Raw genomic sequence first — 24,678 nt, 5'->3', positions numbered from 1 at the left:
CAAGCTGTGATATCGCAGCTCGGAATAACAAAGCTAACAAAACTCACCAGCTGCAAATCTCAACAAACTGTGGTGAGATTGAGTTTATTGATTTTTGCTTTACACCCGAACGCAACCGAAACTTCCATAACGGCTGGCAACAGTCACTTCGTGTGTGCCATCGATGAACAGTAAAAAGAGATACCAAACTATACTTTCTCTTTCTAAGAAAACGATGCGCAACGGAATCATTTTTGTGTCTAGTCAACTCTCCGCTTGATTTTTGTACTTTGTGAATAGTCTCGCAATATCAAAGGAGCTTGAAAATCATTATCAAGCATGATATTTTGTTCCAATATCACGCGTGATATTGAGAGCGTATGTGAGCGGAAAAATATAATTTGGTTGATGATTTTGTCAACACTGGTTTTGGTAAACGATACACTGAATTAAAGTGATGTGTTCATTATAAGGAAGAAAGTGGCCTACGAATCTTGAATGTGCAAGAGCCTTAGATTAAACCAATGGTGTTCTGCTCAGCAAGCAAAAACGGTCGCTCAAAGGCTACCGAGCCCCTCATATTACATAGCACCACTTATTAGTCGAGTTGTTGTTGTATCAATTCAAACGCAAATACCCTTTTGCATATACACACTTATAAATGATCCATGAAAAAATGAAAAATGCTCCTTAAAAACATACAAATGATCCATAAAATTCCAGTGAAAATCGATACAAAAAAAAAGTGAATGATTTATCAATAAGAACCTAATTTTATGTCAAATTAAACTACACAATTATACAAAGGTACCGCTAAATTTTTCAGGAATGAGCATTTTCAGTTGTACGAATTACACATAAACTTATTTCAAATGATCCATTACACGTTCAACAATGGAAATTAAACTAACTAACTAACTAACTCATCTGAATGTTTTTAAGGAGCGTTGTTGTACTTTTTTTTATGAATAGCAAACCTGGCATCGATGACGAAAATAAATTTCAAAAATCACACTTCGAGCAAGCAAGCCGTCCACCCCGTAACGTGGGTAGATCACCTTTTCGTGATACGTTATGGAATGTAAGATCTACCACCGATTCCTAGTCTTGACTACTTCAAACTACGGGAACAGGATTTTTCAGAAATCAAAGGAACACATGTTAGCCCTTGTTACTTTTTATACCTTGTTGATGGTGATCAAACTCAGCTCCTCCACCGAGGATGATCTTGAAACAAGTAAAAAATGAGTTAGTTAGTCTTCATCTATGTGATTCCTAATCTTCTATTCGTTGTTAGTTTGAAGTGGTTATGACTAGGGTTCTGATGCATGGTCAGTATCGGTGTCATTTTTTAATTTTGTTGCGAAGGAATCCAATTTTGACTGACAAAGGGGCGTGTTCCAACACTCCGAAGGGTATAAATAGCGGGACCTTTCAATTAGAATCGATTCCTTGCGATGAAGGCAAGAATGACAACTGTATCAAAACCGAATACTTCATCATTTCTCAATAGCGATGAAGTAATACGACATGCACTAAACTAAGGACACGGGATATACTACAATAGATCAAATTACTGGTTGCAGTAGTTTCATGTCCCGAACAGAGGAGAAAAAAAGCAAACAGTTCAAATGCCGTTGAATGGCAAGAGCCGTTCGAATGCCGTTAGGCAGAATGCCGATAGACTGAATGCCATTAAATCGAATGCTGTTAGATGGAATGGTTATCTATCTCTACTCAAGTAGCACAAATGGTTGCAACTTTTCATGACGGAATTGTACTACTCGAGTAAGACGAATTAATCATAAGGCCGAAATTTTAATAGCTGATTTTTTTTATAATTCGTTTATTTGTCAAGACTCATTTGGGTTAGCTTTACGGAGACGATTTTAAATTTTTGTTCCAGAAACTTTTCTTTAAACTGCTGTTAGTGGAACAAGGGCCGACCACTTTAATAGTTGGTTATCTTCCATCATATCCATATACTGCATTGTGAATTTCATAAATAAGCAGCACATTAAAAGTAGGAAAAATTAAGTTTATTCATAGTCCATCCAACATGTCAGAGAACATTGCTACTACAGACCTTGAAAGAACCGCTCATGTTTAAAAGCAAGAAAATCTGCAATCAGAAATCCTAAACTAGATATGCCTTTAGCTCAAAGAACAGGGGTGGTGAGCCACAGTAGAGGAGGAACTAAGTTTATTTATTTATTAAATATTTTCTGGATCATTTGATTTTTTTTAAGGAGCGTTATTGAACTTTTTTTTTAAGAATCGCTTTATCAATTATATAGGTACATACTTAGAGCTGCCCAATCAAACCTGGCATCAACGACGACGACTATAAATTTAATAAAATATACATTGAGCAAGCAAGCAAATGCCATTGAATTGCAAAAGCCTTTTGAATGCCGTTAGGCAGAACGCCGATAGACTGAATGCCATTTGATCGAATGATGTTAGACGGAATGGGTCTCTAGCTCTACTCAAGTAGCATGTTTGCCACAAATCGGTTGTAGAAACTGCTATACGACTTATTCCAGTCATAAGCAAATGGTTGCAACTTTTCATGACGGAATTGTGCTACTCGAGCAAGACGAAATAATCATGAGACTGAAATTTTAATAGCTGTTTTTTAATAATTCGTTCATTTGTCAAGACTCATTTGGGTTAGCTTCACGGAGTCGATGTTAAATTTCTGTTCAAGAAACTTTTCTTAAAACTGCTCTTAGTGGAACAAGGGCCAACTACTTTAATAGTTCGTTATCTTCCTATCCAAATTATGCATTGTGAATTTCATGAATAAGTAGCACACCAAAAGTAGGAAAAATTAAGTTTATTCAAAGTCCATCCATCATGTCAAAAAGCATTGACCATTACAAAAAAAAACATTACATACCTTGAAAGAACCGCTCATGTTTGAAAGCAGGAAAATCTGCAATCAGAAATCACAAACTAGACATGCCTTTTTGATAAAAAAAAATGTAAGCTCGAAGAACTAGGGTGGGTGAGCCAGTAGAGGAGGAACTAAGATAATTTATTTATTAATAAAATAAATAAATGATGTACATGCAATTTTCGAACGTCAATCTATAGCTTTCAACATCTTTTATGCTAGACGCTGTTTAAATTAAAATTAAATTGTATTCATTTTATAAAAATAAAATCGTTTCCATTTATAGGAACACTATTCCAGTCAGGGCTCTACATTTTCTTCATTTCTATAACGCCTAGCTAGACTATCAGCAAGAAATGATAATGAAAAAGAAGCACGCTTAGAAGGAAACGCTGGCTGTGGATCTTCTCGTCGTTGCTTTGCTCATCGCTTTCAATGTAAGTAATGTCGATTTTCTAGATAAACGAAACCTCATTATGGCTTTCAATCCCCTTTCACGAACACTCTATCACCGCTCTTTCAATTTGCTTAAAATGCGTTATGTCCCGTTTTCGTTCATTTTTTTAGATAAATATGTGGATGGAAGATAAATTAAACATATTACGTGTAATCTTCAAGTGTTTTCACGTGAGAAATGCTTTAAATGTGTTATTTCATTTCCCGTCATATACGTCATGAAACCTCTGTTGATGTGTTTCATGAAAGAAAAAACTATCAAAGTCGAGCGCTCTTTCGCTTGAAAGGAAGACCAATGGAGCGACGGGAGAAAGATAGGCAAGCGATTGAACATTTGTTTATGCACGCCGACTGAGGTTCTAGAATGCTGCGAAGCTGTTCGACTCTAACAAAAAAAGAAAGCCAGCAGTCTCTTCGTCGCATCGATTTGGTCGATTGAAGCTGATATTGTGACGCCCTGATTCCAGTAGTTGTGAAAATTGCTAACTTTGGTTCCTATAACAGTGGAATTCATTGGTTTCTTATGGATTCCACTATTATATGATAACTATCCCAACTATAGGTTCAAAGGAGTCAAAATCAAGGAGTCAAAAATATCTCAAAATGACAAGCGATCAGCTAGTCGAATGATAACGCTATGTCAGAAATGGGAAGGAATAATGATACAATCTTCGTCCCGTTTTTCCATGACAAACTGCCTTTCAAATATAGCTCACTCGGGCCAATAGAAAGAAACGGCCAATTTGCTGGCGAGCTGCTTCACAAGTAACGCCGAAGGTGATACACGTGCATTAATGGGAATGTTTTCGTTATGCTTTTTCTTTTGCAAGCAACCAACCATTGTCTATGTGTGCATGCATGATAGTGGTTTAACACCAATTGTAGCACGGAAGCTAAATCTAAAATCAGTGGGCTCTTTTCTCTGTTTATCTTGATCAAGCCTAATAACCTCTGACTGTCCTCAACATGTCGCTGTATGAAGGGCTAAAAACGGATTGGGTAGATCGATAGGCAAAGTCGTGTATACGCATCAGATAAGAATCTCCTTTCAGCAACATAATAACACAATTGTTCAAAAATACGAGCCCCTAAACAGGAAGATGCCCCAATGAGTGGAGAGAAGAGCCCGCCTTTTATCCACGAAATTTTATCAACAGGGCTTTCCCACTCTCCCCGTCCAAACCGCTTCAATTGGGTGGACCCAGACAACCAGAATGCACGTATATTCAAAGTTTTTTTTCGTAATATACAAACATATATGCAAACAAACAATTCGTATAGAATGCAAATAAATGGCTTATACGTACAAAAGTGGAGGCCATATACGTGCAAATTTTAATTTAATTTTAATTGAGTTGATTTAACATCATATACGATTTAATTTGTAATAACAAATTCATTAATTACGATGTAATCCGATTTAATTTGTGATACAGTACGGCGGAAAAATAAGTCATCGCATATAGGTCAGAAATTTGCATTCTATACAATTTAACTTAAACATAATGCGAGCTATGCCATTCTTTTATGCGATTTTGACTTAAACCGTAGCCATTTAAGATACTGTGTGTACATTGTTATACGACTTCTGGTTGTCTGGGGACCCTCCAAATTAGAGCATTGTTTTTTATTCTGTGCATAATGAAATATGAATTTTGTATGATTAATGAAGAATACAGTAAACGAGTTATGTCTCATTTTAAAATTGAGAATATGATGTTGAGTCGTCATATCCTGCTACTGAAAGTTTAAAAATTGATCTTTTCCCATATATGATTCTCTTATCTCTAGAGCCTTTTTACAGCTGCGTCCATTACTTAGGAATATTGGTGTCTGACCCATTTTATTTTGGTGCTAGACGCATATCCTCTCACGTAAGGTTCAATAGACATTTGTTGGCATTGTACGCTGTCCCAATCAGGCACAACTCGTCTTATAAAGTCTAATACCATTTTGGGATTGCTTTGCCTTGAAGTCTGGCAAAGGGTTCTTATATCCCTTTTCCAAATATTGACATTCTTTGATTGAACAGTGCTCCACAGCTGCAGAGTATATGTTCAGCAGTTTCGCAGACAAAACCGACATTCGCTAGACGGAATTTTTCCTATTTTATATAAGTGATATCTGCTAGGGCAGTGACCAGTTACTACCCGAAGATCTCCTTTACTAAGAATAAGCAAAATCCGGACTTTTGCTGCACTTGGTCTTATAAATCTTTTCGCCTGTCTGGATACATCTGTGGCGTTCCAGTTGGATTTTACTATGGACGTTTCCCAACTTTTTAGTTCCATCCTTATAGTACACCTCAGGGACTCCACAAAATGGTTCCGGACCGATGAAGTTCGATGCAGAAGCTCGTCTTGCTAGACTGTCGGGATTTTGATTTCCATCAATGCCCCAATGGCCGGGCACCCAGTATAATATGACTTCGTTTGTTTTACGCAAGGAATCAAAAATATCTCCAAATGACAAAATGACAAGCGATCAACGAACCGAATAATAACGCTATGTCAGAAGTTCATAGCAATAATGATATAATCTTCTTCGTTCTTTTTCATGACAAGCAGTCCGTGCGACACAACTCTCTTGGGGCGGTAGAAGGAAACGAGCAAATTGTTGGCAAACTGCTTCACGAAGTAGAGCCGAAGATGATACACGTGTGTTAATGGGAATTTTTTTGTTATGTCTTTTCTCGATTAATATCAAGCTATGTCCTCATCCGTGTATATTGCAACAAAGCAGACAAACAATATATCATTATCCTTTTACCACTCGGATCGAGCTATGTTATAGAGCGAGTTTGTCATGGTAGTCGTAGCAACCGTTTTGTCTGTATCGTTGGTTGCTTTATATGTTTGGACTCGCTGGTTTTACGGAAAGTATACATTCCCACACTAGCTTCGATCGACATGTGAACGCCTTAAGTGCATTAAGAGTAGCTTCTGTATTCGAGAATATACGGATCTTGGCAAACATGTATTTTCTTGTTAGACAGATGTTTGCACATTCTATGATAGCTTGAATTTCTGCTTTAAATACTGTGGAACTATGTCCCATTGCAATGGTATAATTTTACTGACTCCATGGCCAAAGATCCCTGCTCCAGTCTCCAGTAGTTTGTCTTTGTTACCATCCAATCTTTTATTGTTTTTACAGCTGAATATAACTTGAAATCCTTAAGGATCTTTAGATGTCCTACAAAGTCACCATCTAAAAGTTTATTTAGGCGGTTAAACTGTAAAGCACTTTTTGCTGTCTCTAGTTTAACAAATTGGTGTAAGGGCAAAATATTAGGAACGATGATTAGTATCCCAACAATTTGTGGTAGTAAAGAGTGAAAGGTAAAGGATACACACACACGGTGAAAACCAGCTATTGTCTGTGTACGATTTAAACCATTTTAAAAAATTCGATGATGGGTACTAGAGTTGCAATCTGAACAAAATATCCCAACGATGGTCAAGATACATCTCGGTTATTATTCTACAAATGAGATAGATTTGAGAAATATTATTGAAAAAAAAACATTTCTAGGTAAACATCCATAGTTTAAACTGAACAATTTTATGTAAATCATGAATGAATCTCTAACACTTCTTCTTCTTCTTCGCATTTCAAGCTTATTGCATATCGCATATTAGCTTATTGCGTGCTTTCAACTTAGTGTTCTAGATGCACTTCCACAGTTATTAATTGAGAGCTTTCGATGCCTGTACCATTTTTGCATTGGTATAATTGTGTGGCAAGTCCAATTATACTTCTATGCCCAGGGAAGTCGAGAAATTTTCCAACCCGAAAAATTCCTAGACCGGACCGGGAATCGAACCCAGCCACCTCCAGCATGGTCTTGCTTTGTAGCTGCGCCTTTACCGACTGAGCTAAGGGAGGCTTCGAAATCTCTAACACTGCTCACTGCATAACTGATGACTATTTTAGTACTTTTATGATTTAATTGAATGAATATGTTATATAATAGTTTTACCTGTATCGTCGGGAAGCTATTGAATGAATATAAAAATTTCTGGATGCCGAAATATTAAGTATAAATTAGCTCTTCATCCCAAGTAACATTGTAAGTTTTATCACGGTTTAAAGCATGCTACAAGTCTAATTCATAGTCTACAGAACCCCCATAAAACCCAAATTGTTACTTGGGATGGACCCTATACCTTCAGTGGACCACTTACGTACTAAAGTCATTTTACTTAAACATTGGAATGATTTATCGGTAACTCCCATCTGAAAACACCTTTTCCAACTCAACTGAATTGGACTTTACTACTACTAGCTTTCAAATTAAAATAGGATCAAAATTGCAATACGGAATTTCCATGTTTCTTAAGTAAACCATTTGTTCTAGATGAAATTTAACCAGGGTGCTTTCTATTCATTTTCGCTCAAAAATGTTTTATGAAATTATGGAACAATAAGGTATTATGATAACATTTGGTATGTGTAAGAACATGAAAAAATTGCAAAGCTTGTGTTTGACACATAAAGCCTGAAAATTTAGCTTTGACAGCGATTATCTTATCTCCTCTTCGCAAAGAGTTAAGAGTGAAGAGTGGGTGAGATAAATGAATTAGTTCCAATTTTTTTAAGTAATATTTTCGAAGCGATAATCAATATAAACAGCTATAACATTCTTACCACGATAAAAAAAATCAAAGAAGATTCTTAACCAAGTTCTAAAAAAAAACAAAAATATGTTTCTAATTTTTTTTTTTGAAAGTGTTGAGTTGCCATGTGCTTGAGGAGGTTTGGAAATATTGAAGTATTTTATCTGACCAACTGAACAACATTTAAAATGCAATAATGATCAACAAATTTCCTTGCTTGAACGCTGATTTCAAATTTGAAACTGGACAATTTTTATGTTTGAGAGCAGTCTGCTCACTCGAGTGTTACTCGGGATGGAAAATCATCTAGACCGTCATAAAAATTACAATTGTTCAACATACAAAGATGCAAAGAATACTGAACATTTCAAGTCAATTGCTAAAGTGGTTTAAAAGTTGCATTTGTTTATGTGTGTGTGCCATTAATTCCGTATTCACCTTTAAATTATACCTAAATTTATAGTCTAATTTATGTTTCAGCAATGTTTTGCAAATAATTTTCTAGCTTAAATAGCTATAAGGCTAAGAGGTCAATAATAAACCAATTTACCCTAAATACTGCTTTTGAAAAGATAAGTCTAAAAAAAGCCTTTCGGTATCTGATGAAAAAAAACGGCTCGAAATAAATGCTAAATATAAACAAGTATAATAAACAAATATTAATTATGAATTCAACCACATGCAAAAAAAATTCAAGAAAGTTCATGAAAATATGATCCTTTTATTTCAATAAAAAAACATTATTATTGCAGAATAACGAGTATATTTTTTTATAACTTATAATAACTACAATTATATGAATCAATTATTTTTAAAAACATTATCAATATTATGAAATTAACTTTTCCAAATTCTGACAAATTTGAAGAATCGATTGAAAAATTCAATGATCAGCAATGATAATTTTGAAACTGCCTCCCTGGTACAGTACTGAAGAGGTACATATAATTTCGTTTGTTGAGACCTTTTAACAATTGTCCAACAAAATAATTAATTATTTCAGACAAAAATCGCTGCGATCTGCAATTGGAACGATCAATTCAAGGATGATTTTCAAAGGACTTATCTGCTTTAGTAAACAAATATTCAAACGTCAATTTTTTGAAACTCTTAGCTCACCCACGCAAACTAGCACCTTCATCAGAAAGGATAAGGGTTTCCGCAACAAAATAGCGGTATTATCCCTTTTTTATGGCACAGACCTGTTGGTCCATATTTATATAGTGGTATTAGTTAGCTCTCCCAAGAGATTCGACCAATTGACGTTTGAATCTTTGTTTACAAAAGCAGCTATGTCTTTTTGAAATATCATCCATGAATTCCCTTTCTAACATATCAATCTTTCATCATAATAAATAAGGATGATTTTGCTATAGTAGCAGGAGCACCAAATAAGGAGATAAAACAAAAGAAAGAAAACAGCAAATGAAGAGAATAAAAAAGTATCACTCTTAAGTAAAAAGTACATCACAAGCAACGATGAAGAAATTTTAAAAAATAATTTCAAATTTAATAAAAATGTATATAAATAGTCAGAGCTATTGAACAATAAAATGTATGTAGACTAACTCCGACATCAATTTTCATACAAAACATTCAACCCTTCATTTACATTTGAGAATGCGCATTAAAAAATAATGACATCCATTTCCTCTAAAATCACCCTGTAATATTCAACCATTCCAGTCAAAGGCCACAGCAAATACATCTCAATATCAAATCACACTATTTTAATCATCTATTTAAAATCCAGCCATCCATACAAGACAGGCAAATCCTCCGAAGGCACACCATACCAAGCCAGCTCACAATACTGCTGGCAAGCAAGCAACGACACATCGTAGTCAATCGTATCATTCTGATAATTTATGCTAATTGAAACAAAAAGGCGAATAAAAACATAACCGTTGATATGATAAAAACCTATCCATATAATTCCACTATTTCGCCACAAGATGAAAAAAAAACAAAATTTACACAAACTTCAACCCATCAGCGAATATGAGACAAACAGAAAAGGCACACCACAAAAAAAAAACTAATAATGGGGACAGAGCACACGAGGGGGCGTTCATGTAACCAGTCATTTTTCGCTTTTTTGCTGCTCCCGAATGTCCAAAAATATTTGTTTTGTGAAATTCCGACTGCATCCAACTCACGACTTGCTGTTCGGTCCAAGTCAGCCGAATGTCCTTTGGCTGGATAGTATGCAACAACAACGACAACAACCAAATGTCCCAGCTCGGTCCGAATGGTAACCGGATCTTTCTATGTCGCACAAGTCACTATGTCGTATTCAAATCAGTTTTACTCTTTGTCACTGTGTTGTTTTTTTTTTTTGTTTTCAGATGTTTTCCAGTTGGTTTATGTAAGCACTAGAATTTCACGGAAATATTCGAAGCACTCAAGAATTTTTTGAATAACAGCAGCACCAGTTAACTCTGTGTAGAAACAAAATCACTTACTTTTCCAGAAATTGAAGCTCTTCTCAAAGTTTGCAGACAAATTTTCTTCTCCTTGTTCTGAGCCAGAACAAACAAAATAAGTCACTTCACCGGAAAAATTCTCCACCTAAATGGGAATGTCACTTGCACTTCCTATCTAGAAAAAAAAAAGCACTCGTCACCCGTAAGCGCGCGTTACGCAATTTACGCAAGGACACACTCTATACACTTTATCCGCGCGATCAAAGCGCTGCCCGGAGAGAACCGCAAACAGAACACGAAAAGGAAGCAAACAATTTCGGCGAACGATCACCTAACTATGAGTGCGGGTCGCCAAGATCAACACCTTTTATAGCCGATCACGTTTTTCTCCCTTCGACTACACGCAGACAACCCGCGCCGCGTAGCGAATATCTCATCAACTGGAGACCCGAGCAACGGCAGCAGCGGCTTTCTTCCTTCGGAGCTGTGCTCTCACCCGCGGGGCATAAGAAGGTTCATCGCTTGCTGCCTACCCGGCTCTAGAAGTCACCCCCGAAAATCGCGCACACGCAAATCGCTTTGGGGATGCTCCGAAGGGGGTTTCTCGTGCCACCGACGCCGCAGTCACTCACGCTCTCGTGGGATCCACAGTACGGTGCTGATTTCTCGCGGGCCGATTCAACCCCCTTTCGATCGGTGAGCAAATCGTGTGCCTTCTGAGAGAATGGCTCTCGCAGATCGGAAAACTATCTCGGAGAATCTGGCTAACTACCGACATAGGCGAGAGTGTGATGAGATTTTTGTTTTGATACCATCATCGCCCGTCTGGATCATCTGCATCTGCGATGACGGGCGGCATTTTCGCACAAATTGGTTGTCCGGTTTCAGTTTTCCAGTACCTACTTAGAAAGAAGATCTAATTACTGGTCGCAGTGTTTTGAGTCTCCTACAAAAGAAGAAAAAGAAAGAAGTAAAGTGAATGGGAAAATTGCAGATGTAAAAATCTAGCTCTTTGAAACAACTCAGAGTTGATGAACGGCATCGAAACAACTGTTGCAGTATGAGACATTTTTTGTCAACAGGTGTGTTGCGACTACCATCGGAAATATTTGGCGGTTAAAAACGTACATAATTTATTGGAAACATCCATCACGGCGAGATTAGACTGATGACATTCTTGGCTTATCGCTGCACTGCTGACTATATTCAAATCAACGCATCATTATTGCATGTATTATGCAGATCCGTTCCACACGAATCGATGATATTTAGTTAGTTGGAAAAATAAAAATCTTAAACAATTTTGAAACAAACGCTGATAGACAAACCATCAGAACCTTCAAGCACACATTGAAACCTTCGATTAATGGTTTGAATCAGCCCTGCCCAACCTTTCAATAACTTGGCTCTATATATGGTCGATGAACATGTTTCAGACTGCATTTTATTTGACTATGTCTTAATTTTGAGTTTGGAAAATTGAACTAGAATGGTCTCATTGTTGAGATTGACAATGTTGTTGGGCAGGTCTGGATTAAATTATTAGGATGAGGAATATCTTCAGCGTTAAGCAACGATGCTATTTATTATTAGAAGAAAGTTATGATAGTTAATATATTTGTTGTTGTGTTATGCGAGGTGATGAATTTGTTAAAGCTAGCTATATAGTTATTAACAAAAGAAATAAATAGTTAAGCAAAAAAACAAAGACATAATTGCAGAAGTGCTAAGAAGACATAGAGTTGACTACCACCTTGAACCCCTTTCTCATTGTTTGATAAATTTGACTGATCGATGTCTTTCTATACCACTTGAAATCACTGAAATGGGTTCGATTATTGATGATCGAGTTCTACATATGTTATGTGTATTTACCAAATCTGACAAAAGTGAAATCTAGCTGATCCAATGCTATCACTACCTCACTATCCCATTTGGTTTATAATTTCGCTAATTAGTCCACTCTGACTAAACTCAAAGGATAGAGAATAATTTTTGGGAAATTTTTCAAAAACAAAATGATGAAAGTTTAGAAATTTCGAAAAAACTTCAAGCGCAGTTGTCACGTGAATTTAAAGATAAGATTTCTATACATGTATTATATAAGGTAATACTAACGATTTTCCTTTTAACTTTATTTAATGGAGTGCGCGTTTGATTAGTATTGTTACATTAATGGCCCTTCGCTCAATTTCAACTTCTGTTCAATTTTTACGCTGCCGTACTCTAGCGGAACTATCAATCTATTCTTTTCAGAATTTTCTCTAGCTAATAAATTATCGCACTAAAGTTTCATATTGATATTTGTATAGCATTTTCTCCCAGCTCTTTATTTTAGTGATTTTGAGCTGTGGGCTGGTTCACCACCGTCATACTAAAGGGATGTCCAATGAAAATTTTATTGAGAATTCAAAATTTAGGAGGCAATTAAATATGCGACCAATAGCATATTATTTTTATCAAATCCTAAGCCATTGAATTCTAAAATCTGTTTTATTCTTGAAACTGATTTTCACTAACTTTTTGTAATTACTTCTCTCAAAGCCCAGGTTGTGTTTATTTGTTACAATGGATCTTAAAAAAAAGTCTTTTAATCTTATTAGGCTGCAATCCTGGAAGTTATTCGAAGCCTGTGATCTCAAAAAATTGGATCCCAATATATTGAAAATGGTTTTCGGTCCTAGATGCTGCAGCTATTTATAAGTTCAATATATAATTCTTTTGAAATCCAAGATAGTTAAATTCGGCTTTCCAATATATTAAACGTTCATGCTCTGAGATTTTGTTATTCAACTTTTCCTTATTTTAATCATACACACATAGAAAAATTAATTATAAATTTGCTGGTGCTCTGAGCCTGACATATACGAGTGTCAATTTCGACATAAAATAAGGTCATAAAAGATGCAAAATTCAGCTCAACCAAACGTACTTTCGAACTTTTCAGTCTCGGAGCACCGAATTGAGCGGTTCCACGAACAAGTGGGAAATTTTTCCAGTTTTATTTTTTTGTATTTTTTGATTTGCATGAAACCTTGCATACAAGTTTTTGGGGAAGAAAAACGCCGTTTTGCATACTTGGTTCGCCATTTTGAATCTAGCCTTACTTATGAGAAGGGCCTATGAAAAATGCACATGATATCTTCAAAAAATTGTATCTCGGAAACGGTTTGTCCGATTGGTTTGGTGTCTTGGGCGAAGTTTTAGACAATTGTTGGTGTTATATGGAGAAAATGTGCACGGTAAAAAAAAAAGTTTGGTATTTGTGTTTTGAACTAAAATATAAATTTTCTTTAAAGTGACATGTCAATAATTTTTTTTATTATCCTTATGTTATAGCTGACTAAAAATGCTATCTAGTGCACAGTAGGTTGTTCTGGAGAAAAATAGGTTACGATGAAAAAAATTGTTTTTTAAAAAAATACAATTTTCAAAAAAGCTATTAAGAACAGTCAAAAAAGTTTGTCACCCTAATTTTATGAAAGTACATCAAATTTGCAAACAAAAAGTACTTAGGTAACATTTTTCTAAGATGCACCGTTTAGAAGATATTACTGATTTAATATTGTTTTTTTCATAACTTAATAAGTTTTGGCCCTTTTCGGATGTACTCCGTGTTTTTCCAGTTTCAAAAGTATTTTTTTCGGAAAGATTGGAAAATTTTGAGTTAAAATGACACTGACAGCTTAAAGATTCGAGTGAAATTCTCTGCCTTAAAAGTATTTTGAAAAACAAGTTACAAAATCCCACTATCAGGAACAATGATTTCTTCAAATGATTTTTGGTGCGTTGTGCTGAAAACGTGCTAACAAGTATTAGATACAGGTAATCAGATACCAGTTAGCTGTACTACGTACAGTTGGTGATTGTAAACATGGTCTTTGTTGGAACTAGTCCACCATGGCCACGCTGGCCATAACGAGGCTAGCTCCGTCGTTGACCGTTCCTTAATAATAAATAAAAAGAACGCAGTAGTCACCTTCCATCAAACTAGAGGGCTGCCGACTGATACCTCAATCAACAACCGCCGCACTCTTTATTCATTCCAGGTATATACAATTTACAATCTTCTTCAATAACAATATACCTACGCCAGCAAATCTACCTCGCTCCAACTCTCCAAACTCGTACCTGAAGGTTCGACGATACCTGAGCGTTCAACTCTACCTATCTTCCAACAGTCTTTACCCAGCATTCTATGATTTCTACCCGTGAGCTGTATAATAATGTCTGACTCGGTTCTGAATTCATCCAGTATCTACTAGGGAAAACCAAACAGTAAATGCAGAAAGGTTGCTAGTAGCGTAGTGATTATAGTAATTTCAGCTCATAATCCTGTGTTTTTGAACGAGATCCAGTGTTGTTTGATAACATAATAATTGTAAAGGAAAGTGTAACACGTTTTGGTGCAAAGGTAAGTTTTAAATACACATTTTAATTATATGTTTTGTGATATTTTCGTACAAAACTAACAATTGGAAAATATTTTCTATGTTACAGATTACAAAATGAGTAAAATAAGATGTATTCGCCCATTCAAAGACATTCAGTGTTCGAAAGAGCTGCTATATCTCACGGATGGTATCATCCAAAAACTAAAATCAATTGGATTTTCCAAGGTATCCACACTGAACACCAAGGATTTTCGTGTTTGTTCGTCTTGCCGTCTACATATTGATTCAAGAGCTCACCTCACCCAAAACGAGGAACAAAGCTTAGCCGGCGGCTCAAGGATGCCAACTGTTCAGACCATACCTGATGTAAATGACATGTTTGTTTACGTCTCATCCTTTATGTCAAAGATGAATCCATCTTGTCGCCACTTGTCAGATTAGGTATTCTAAGTGTATAATTTAGAGTTTCTATAAGTATCTTACTTCTCAAATATATAAAAGTTTCACAATTATATAAATTAGGTTGAGGGGCAGGAGGGGCATAGTGAACAGGTGGGGCATAGTGAGCATCCCGCAGTTTGGCTTTGGATCTCCAGCTGCATGAAACAAATCAGCTGGTAATAGGTTCAATATCATTATGATATTGATCCTACCACAAACCAATTTGTTCCGAACGGCCGGAAGTCCAAGCTGGTGCACGGGATGCTCATTATGCCCCTCTTACCCCTACCTTTTTTTAATTTCCAGAAACTGTAATTCCTCACTCATGATACCCGATGAATTATGCAATCTTGATATTGTTGTTGCAATAATAAAGATTTCGTGGAATCATCAATAAGAAAACAAATGTTTCTAGTCCGAAATTCAAACCCTTTCAAAAAACCATTGTTAAAAACAGTGATGCAAAATATCATGACACTCACGTGACACTCGTCTTCGCATCAACTGACTATCGCTTACAAATCGTTACACTCGCTGCTGATAATGAAAAGCACAACGAAAACAGTGAAGACTTCTGCAGTACGATCATGAGAAAAAGCGAAACGACAGAAGAAAATGAAAACAATGCCTTCGCATTCCAAGTTCGTCTCGGCAGGCGCGAGTGTGTGAGTTACAAACAAAGCAGGCAACATTAAACGGAAGCTGTTGGGCTCACTCATCAACACACTCACATAAGCAAGCAAAGCAGCCACTGCTTCAAAACGAGCACCGATGAGTTCCGTGATTGTCAGGAATGACCAGATCGGTGATGAATCACAACAGAAGACGAGATTCACCAGTTGCTTTTTACTTCTTTCGTCAACTTGATGGATGGTCATGGAGAGAGCTTCGACGAGCACATTGATAAGAATGTACAAAGCGTTACTACCATCAGCTGTTTGATGATGGTGATTGTGATAGGTCGCAACTCTGGTTAAAAAAAACTTAATCCAAAATCATGAAAATTGTCTTAGGTATGAAACCCTCAAAATTATTATTGTAATGTACTTACTCAATTAGGGTCGTTTCGATTTAGAGTATTCGTGTAGTTTTGCCGAGCAAGGCCCGAACTGTCAATAAGATCTAATAAGAAAACATAAAACCTAAATACAGTCTGAGCCGTGAGCTCAGTTGAAACCAGTTTTCAAACAGTAAACAAGTGGCTTAATTTATTTCTAATAAGAAAGTTTGCACATATAACAGTTGGCGACGACGAAAACGATTTTCTTACAAAAAAATTCGCGTGCAAAGTGAAACCTAAAGTGTAAGAACATTATTCAGTGCAAAGTGGTCGGACCGAGGATTGTTTCTGGCGCTTCTGGCCAACTGTGGGACGAAAGCGGCACCATTGTTTAGCAGCTCAGACGAGGTGGAAGCCATTGCAGCAGAATCGGCAAACGGGATCCGGCGTTTAATTCCCTCCCTTCGGAAAACCTTAGGCAATTGTGCTAGTGACGACTGTGACGAGGTGATTGTACCGGGGAAATTCGGACAGCTAGAGGACATCCGGTTCCGTATCCGGATGGTAAGCGGTCGGCTAATCTGGGCACACATTTTCTGGACGACGATTGTCGAGTTGGCAAAGGTCAAAGCCGTTGGCGGTAGTTTAGAGGGTAATACTAAAGCATAAAACATGAGCTCTTCTAGCATAGCATGTACCATAGAACCGTACCGTAGAGGTACCAGTTTTAATGATTGGTACACGAGGTTGAAGTACTTCTTCCTGGTCAACAAGGTAAAGGATGAAGACAAAATGTCTTTTTTTGTAACACTCAGTGGGCCAGTTATGTTTGAGGAAATCAAACTGCTATACCCAGCCGGAAATTTCGAAGAAGCTGCTTTTGGGGATTTAATTAACAAGCTAAAGGGACGTTTGGATAAAATCGAGCCGGATTTGGTCCAAAGGTACAAGTTTAGTACGAGGGTACAAAGTCCGGATGAAACTACTGAAGATTTTGTGCTTTCATTGAAATTACAAGCGGAATTTTGCGCATTCGCAAATTTTAAGGAAGTTGCCATTTTGGATAGAATTATCGCTGTATTACGGGATAAGAATTTGAGGCAGCGACTTCTTAGTGAGGATAAATTAACATTAGCCAACGCTGAGAAGATTATTGTGACCTGGGAGGTTGCAAGGGTGAATGCAGGTACGGCGGAAAATTGCCCAAACAGTAACCTGGGAATAGTAGCGGCAATCGGTTCATCAATGCAGCATGGATCAGCAAGCAAGAAGCTGGCAGATACCTTCGATCAGGCAAGGAAGTACCAGGAAGAGGACATAAACAGGGGTGCGGGTAGTAGCAGAGGCCCAGTCAGAAGCCGTCTAGGTTATAGGCCATATGAGGTTATGCAGCACACAAATGGAGGTGGAAGGACGAACCGGATAGGCAGAGAGAATAATTTTCATCGAAATCCAAGATACCAGCAGGGTCAGCGGCCTGACTACTCCCAGTTGATTTGTAACTTCTGTGGGGTAAAAGTACATATAAAAAAGAAGTGCTTCAAATTAAAAAACCTCCACCTAGCTGTGAATCTGGTAGATTCCTATCAGCCAGAGCCCTCAGCGGACAGGCATATCATCGAGTTACTGGAACGGATGATTCGGACGGCAATGACAGTGACACAGGTACAAGTTGGAAGCGCAAGAACAATGGCGCATAGAAAACAACTACGCATGCTCCTGGACCCTCAATGGCAACCATACGTTGTGCTGAACCGCTGTGAAGCCGACAGCACAGTTACGGAGGAAGCGGTTGGCCCAACGGGGACCATGCCTATTGACGATTTGGTTGGAAACGAAGATCTACCGATAGTTGCACGAAACAGGAAGCGGAAACACGGGGAAGTCCAAAGGGATGAAGAAACAGTGAGGAAGATACCGAGAAGATCGGAAAGAATGAAAAAGAAAAAAAAGGACGATATGTTTATTTACACTTAAAAGTAAATTTTCGAATTATGAAGTCGAATGCGGCTTTTTGAATTCAAATTGTATTTTTTCTCTTAACTTTGAGGATTTCTGAATTTATAATGGAATAATTTTTACTGTCGGTAAATTCCGAATGCATTACATATTTAAAGGGAGGAGGAGTTGTAATGTACTTACTCAATTAGGGTAGTTTCGATTTAGAGTATTCGTGTAGTTTTGCCGAGCAAGCCCCAAACTGTCAATAAGATCTAATAAGAAAACATAAAACCTAAATACAGTCTGAGCCGTGAGCTCAGTTGAAACCAGTCTTCAAACAGTAAACAAGTGGCTTATTTTATTTCTAATAAGAAAGATTGCACATATAACAATTATAATACTAGTACAGGTTCTAAATTGAATGATGAGCGTTTTAGTAGAATAATTGTATGCCTTATTACGTTGATTTTCCTTTTAATTCTACAACTAAATCACAGACAAACAGACATGCATTTAGAGGTCAATTTAAATGTTTTTAATTGGTAGTATCGCCACATGTGGCGCGCATAGTCAATAACCCTTGAGTTTGACGTTAACACACTACCGTCATCTGTTCAGCGTACCACCCATCACAGTATACTCAACAGATGGCGGTAGTTTTTTAGCGACGATGTTTTATATTGAAAAATATTCAATGTGTTATGTCGGTTTGTCTGTGACTGAAAATAACATCCTTTTCACTTTTACTCATTCCCTATTCACTTGCTCAGTGTTCACTCGGGTGTCGACAAAAGCAGGCCACTCTCGATGTGTGCCACGCGATCGTCTGTTTTCTCAGCAGCAACAATTGTGTGATCCTCCTCATTGTTCTTCATCAGCAGTTCTTTCGGTCGATGCGTCGTCGACTTTGGAAAGTAACCGTTTAGGGATGAGTGTGTGAGTGCTGACCACGTTTTGCGTCCATTGTTGCAATGGAAGCGCTCTGACCGTCGTTGGCGATTCTGCCACACAATGAAACCACTGGAAGTGGCTTCCGTTCTGATGGAGGAGGCTTTTTGGATAGCAGAAGATAAAGTGTTTATTGTGTTGTACCTTTTGACTATAGTTTTAAGATGTATTGTATAGTGACCAAGAATCCTCGGCTCTGTAAAGTTAATTCGATTGAGCCTTATCAAATAAATTGATCAACAAAAAAAACTATTCACTTTCATTCTTAAAATTGTTTGCCTCTAGCCTCTTGTCACTACTCCAAGGGCGTTCTGGATGGATGGGGTCCTTTTCGTGCCAGGAACTCAATCCTCCAAACAATCATGGTTGAAAGCAGATTTTTTTTTTCAATTCAACTGTTTTACGAAACCTTTTATGAAATTTCTTCTTAATTCCACCCATAAGGTTTTGTAAAACGGTTGAATTGAAAAAAAAAACTGCTTATATATATCTTTATTTACTTTCACTATCAATTAAAAAAAACTGTAACAGATGCGTATTTCATTTACTACTTGCAAACTTCTTCAGTGTCTAGTCGTAGTTGATAATTTGATCAAGCGTGAGATCTTAAAAAAAGTGTAGAAAACTTACAAACGTATTGTATCTCATAAATTGTATCTCATAGGAGCGTGGATTTTCCATTCGCGGCCGGTAACTTAGATGAATCTACAGCTGTTCTTAATAACACCTTGAAAACGTGTACTAATCAACTAGTTGAGCAAAAGTTTGTTTCTTTGAAAAACTCGAACAGCTGGTACAATTTGGATCTTTTGCGTCTTAAACGGAAAAGGGACAAATGGTACAAAAAGTTTTGTAGATCAAATAATGACAATCATTGGAATAGGTACACAATCGCGCGTAATAAGTATTCACAATCGATGAAAAAAACTCGTTGTGAATATGTTCAAAGGAAGATTGATCAGCATCAAAACAACTGCAAAGAGTTATGGAAAATTTTGAAATCTTTATTAAAACCTAGTAATTGCAAACCGCGGTCCATAACTTTAATGGCACATTAGAACAGTCAGAACAAGTAATTTCAGCTAACTTTAATGATTATTTTGTAGACAGTGTTTCATTGATTAATCAATCCATTGAATTGGTCGATGAACCTGACGAAATAAAGCAGCCAGTTAAAAGTAGTTATAGATTTGAAGTTTTTCACCCAATTACATTAGATGAACTTAGAGTTATTTGTTTTTCGTTAGGAAAATCGGCTGGAGTAGATAATGTTAATGCTAGAGTTAATCAAGATTGCTTTCATGTCATTGGCCACATCTTGCTGGACCTTATTAATGAATCATTACAAACTGGACATGTGCCACAAATTTGGAAGGAATCCTTAGTGGTTCCTATTCAAAAAGTTGCTGGAACGATTAAAGCCGAAGAATTTCACCCCATCAACATGTTGCACACATTAGAGAAAATTTTAGAACTTGTTGTTAAAGGCCAGCTGTTGGAGTATTTAAATAGTAATAGTTTGTTGATACCAGAACAATCGGGATATCGGGAAGCTCATTCTTGTGAAACCGTGTTGAATTTGGTATTAGCGAAGTGGAAAAATAACTTGGAGTGTAAAGATACGATTGTTGCTGTTTTTTTGGATCTTAAACGCGCTTTTGAAACAATTTCTAGGCCCTTATTGTTAAGATCAATCGAGCGCTTTGGAATTACGAGTACTGCATATAAATGGTTTGAAAGCTATGTGTCTGACAGAACTCATCGGACTGTTTTTAATGATTCTGTTTCCAGTCTCCTGGGGAATAAACTTGGAGTGCCCCAGGGAAGTGTATTAGGGCCCCTGTTATTTATTACGTATATTAATGACTTGCGACGTGTTTTACGATTTTGCAACATTTATCTTTTTGCAGATGATACTGTGTTATTCATTGCAGCTAAGGATTTAGATGATGCCGTTTTACACTTGAATGAAGATTTGCGTTCTCTAAGTAGATGGTTGAAGTATAAGCAGTTAAAATTGAATGCAATTAAAACTAAATTTACGGTAATTTCGCAGAATCGAGTAAATGAGAACGTCTCTGTTGTAATTGATGATGAGACTATTGATCGCGTTCGGGAGATTAAATATCTTGGCGTGATTATTGATGACACACTTAAGTTCAACTCTCACATTGACAATGTCATCAAGAAAATTGCCAAGAAGTATGGAAGTATTACAACTAAAATACAGCTATACAAATCAATCATCTCTCCTCATCTAGACTTTTGCCCATCCATTTTATTTCTGTCCAATGCAACACAAATATCGAGATTACAGCGCTTGCAGAATAAAATAATGCGTTTGATTTTGAGATGTAATAGATTCACTTCCTCAACTTTGATCTTAGAAGCCTTACAATGGTTGTCGGTGAAGCAAAGAATTGTATATTTGACTATGGTGTTCATTTTTAAACTAGTTTGCGGTTTGCTGCCTCGATATTTGTGTGATCGAATTGAAAGAGGAAGTGAGAATTCAGAGTGGGTTTTTGTTTTGTTCTGTGGAAAAATCCTTGACGATTGTGAAAAGGATTCCTGGTTCATTTCTAATGAGATTTTCAAATAAGTTTTGAGAAGAATTTCTAGAGAATTGTGTTGGTTCCTGAATTTCCTTGGAAATTAGAGATAGTTTAAAAATATGGACAAATCCCAAGGTAATTATAAATATATTTCCAAGTTAGTTCTGAAGAGATATTCATGTAAATTGGGAAGATGAATGCAAAGGGATTCCAATTTTGAAGGAACAATGTCACAGAATTTCAAGGACATTTTGTGAAGAATTTAGATAACCCTGAGCTAAATTTCCAGACATTTATGAGGTGAACTGCCCATAAAAGTATAACACTTATACCCTTCCATCATTTCTTATTCTAATGGGACTGTTGTGTGTTTATTCTAAGTAAGGCATAGAATGAATTCCATGGCTTTGTTAACAGTGTTCTTCATAGAATTTCTGGACAGTTATAATGAAAATTTCAGGGCAATCCTAGAGAGATTCTCAAATTTATTTTATAGGAATTCTGAAAATAACTCTGTGAAAGAAAATGATTATATAGAGAATTCAGGAGAACATTCCAAAAAAATCCTGTGGTCAGATCTATAACAATTTCTAAATTATAAAAATTTGGTTGCCTTTGTAATAACTTATTTAACTTAGTGATCCATTCGGCTCAATCGCATTCGGTTTAAATCCAGAAAAAAACGGAAAATAGCTAATCGGAATTTTCTGGTGACCAGCAAATTTGAAAAATACTTGGGCAGTACAAAAAATTTCAATTCCAGTTAAATAACTCATTTGACCTGTGACCCTTATGTCTAATCACATTTGGCATTCAGCCTAATAGCATTCAACATAATAGTGTGGTATTAAGTCTGTTCTGCATCTAACCCTATCCACCGTCTACAAAAAAAATAACCACATTTTATATATCAATATTATCCATCCATCCGTAAATCAGTTCTAAGTTGAGTGTTACAGTTGATAACCTGAACTCTTGAAACTAAAATAAGAGGATTTCAACAATCACAGGAACACATTTTAGCCCTTCTTGCGTAGTTAGTTCATGTGTTAGCACTAGAGTTTCTCAATCTATGGGTCACAAGAAATTCATGCAAAATAAAACTCAATTTAAAATCACGTTGAGATAATTAAAATTGAGTGACAATAGTAACCTGTTTCAAAATCATTCAGGGATTTTCAATACCGATTTTTGGAAGTTAATTGATGATTTGGAGATTTTTAAGGTTTTGTTGGCGTTCTCAAGACTTCCTTGATTTGTTTTCCGTCGACCTTGTTTTCCGTGCTGAGCACCAATGTTACCGACGCCAGGAAGGCAGCTCCCACACCTGGACCCTACCTATCGATCCATCAACTCATGAACCGGGGACCAACGGCTTTACTTCCCTTCCGAAGGAAGTCGTGATCAGAGAAGTTACTGGACCCAGGCCTGCTGTAATTGAACCCACGCCTGCTGGGGTGAGAGGTAATCACGCTTACCGCTGCGCCGGTGGTGGGATTACATACACACAAAAATCAAATTATTGATCTGCTATTCGTTGTTCTTTAGATTGCATTGATTAGGACTGGGAATCCAATTTCGATTAAGAAAAGATCCTTTTCTTCGGAGAGCGCTCTCACTCTTCGAAGGGTGTACAAATCCAGACCTTGATTTGTTTGCGAGAAAATCAAGTATGACAACTATTTCGAAACCGATTGGTTCGTCATTTCTCAATAGTGATGGAGTAATACCAAGAGGTCACGAAGTATATCACAATAGATCAACTACGGGTTGCAATTGATTTATGTTCTGAACAGAGGAAAAAAATACATCCATATGTTTTCTTTCCAGTGGATCTATTTGGAACAGAGTAGAGTAGATAGAATCGAATACTCTGACATTTTTCTATAGCTTCATAACTGATTCAATTCAAACAAACGGTTAGCTGTTAGTTTGTTTTCCAACCCTGCGATCTCCAACGTAACTTTTCACAGCAATGATTAATGCAATTCAGCTCGAAATCAATTAAATCTAATTATAGTGCGGATGAATTCTTACACACGCTCACATTTTAGATTGGTCAAAACAGGCAACAAACGCTGCTATTAGGCGAAAAATAAGCATTTTAAAAAGAAGCTCCACCACAACCTGGCAGTTTGCATGGGAAAACGGGTCGGTTTTAGTGAAATCGTCGAGGAAAGCATGCGATCACTTCGTGCCTGTTTGACGCGAAGGCTAACGCCATACACATTGAAAATCGATTACATACAATAAAGAGAAAAAAAGACTAGTGCCCGCCACGAGCAACGATCTAGATCATTCATTCTGAGCTCAGGCCAGAAGGGGGGAACTATGCAGGTTCCCATCGACCTGATTATTTCCCAGAACTAATTGCCCTACAAATGCGAAGCGACTTCACCGCATTCTCAGCGGCGAACCTGCGCACCGCACATTTGGCTTTGACTTTGAGAGGAGCATCGGTGAAGCGGAAGTGACAGTATCTGACGTCACTTCACGGGTCGCGGGAATGTATGACTTTATTAATAATTATATTCAGCCCGAGGCAACGAGCCATCTGATTAATCCAAATGCTACTGGAAGTCTGCGAACCCGGAGCTCGGCGCCTTTTTTTTCTGACTATTAATTCGACATTTCGACAAAAGTTCCGCACCTGGAGTGCGGCGAGGCGTGCAAAAAAATCTCAGATAAAGAAGTTTTCGCCGTTTTCGTTACTTTGTTTACCCGATCCGTGAGCAGATACCGTCGTCATCGGGTTCTCCACGCTGCGATGTGTGAATGGCTAGCGGGATGAGATGGGAGATGTTTATGTTGTTTTGAACGATGAGGTTCTCTCCTTTCCGGATGCCTAATTTTTCAAATGAGTCTTCATCGCGGGAATTTATCACTTAATTAATGGTTCGGATGCACCATTTGCGGCAGCAATGATTTTCACTCTTGGAAGATTTTGAAGTTTCCTTTGTTTTCCTATTCTGACAAAGGGGTGCTGTTTTAATTTTGCACACATAATAGTAGTTGTTGCT

At 37.1% G+C, this 24,678-nt stretch overlaps 1 protein-coding gene across 2 annotated transcripts in view; it reads right to left on the bottom strand.

Moving 5' to 3' along the window:
* Nucleotides 1-10,716, bottom strand: part of scaf (scarface) — a 140,886-nt gene extending 130,170 nt beyond the window's left edge. For both annotated transcript variants that reach the window (XM_065216597.1, XM_065216596.1), the window contains exon 1: nt 10,419-10,716. The gene's annotated coding sequence lies outside the window, so the exon portion shown is untranslated. The remainder of the gene's footprint in view (nt 1-10,418) is intronic.
* Nucleotides 10,717-24,678: the final 13,962 nt, after the last annotated feature.

Source organism: Ochlerotatus camptorhynchus, unplaced genomic scaffold, assembly GCF_037179485.1.
Source record: "Ochlerotatus camptorhynchus isolate MF236.1 unplaced genomic scaffold, CSIRO-AGI_Acam_v1.1 ptg000064l, whole genome shotgun sequence".
In the NCBI taxonomy this organism is placed as follows: Eukaryota; Metazoa; Arthropoda; class Insecta; order Diptera; family Culicidae; genus Ochlerotatus; species Ochlerotatus camptorhynchus.
Note: the sequence above shows the minus strand (reverse complement) of the source record. Positions and strands in the feature narration are given on the sequence as shown.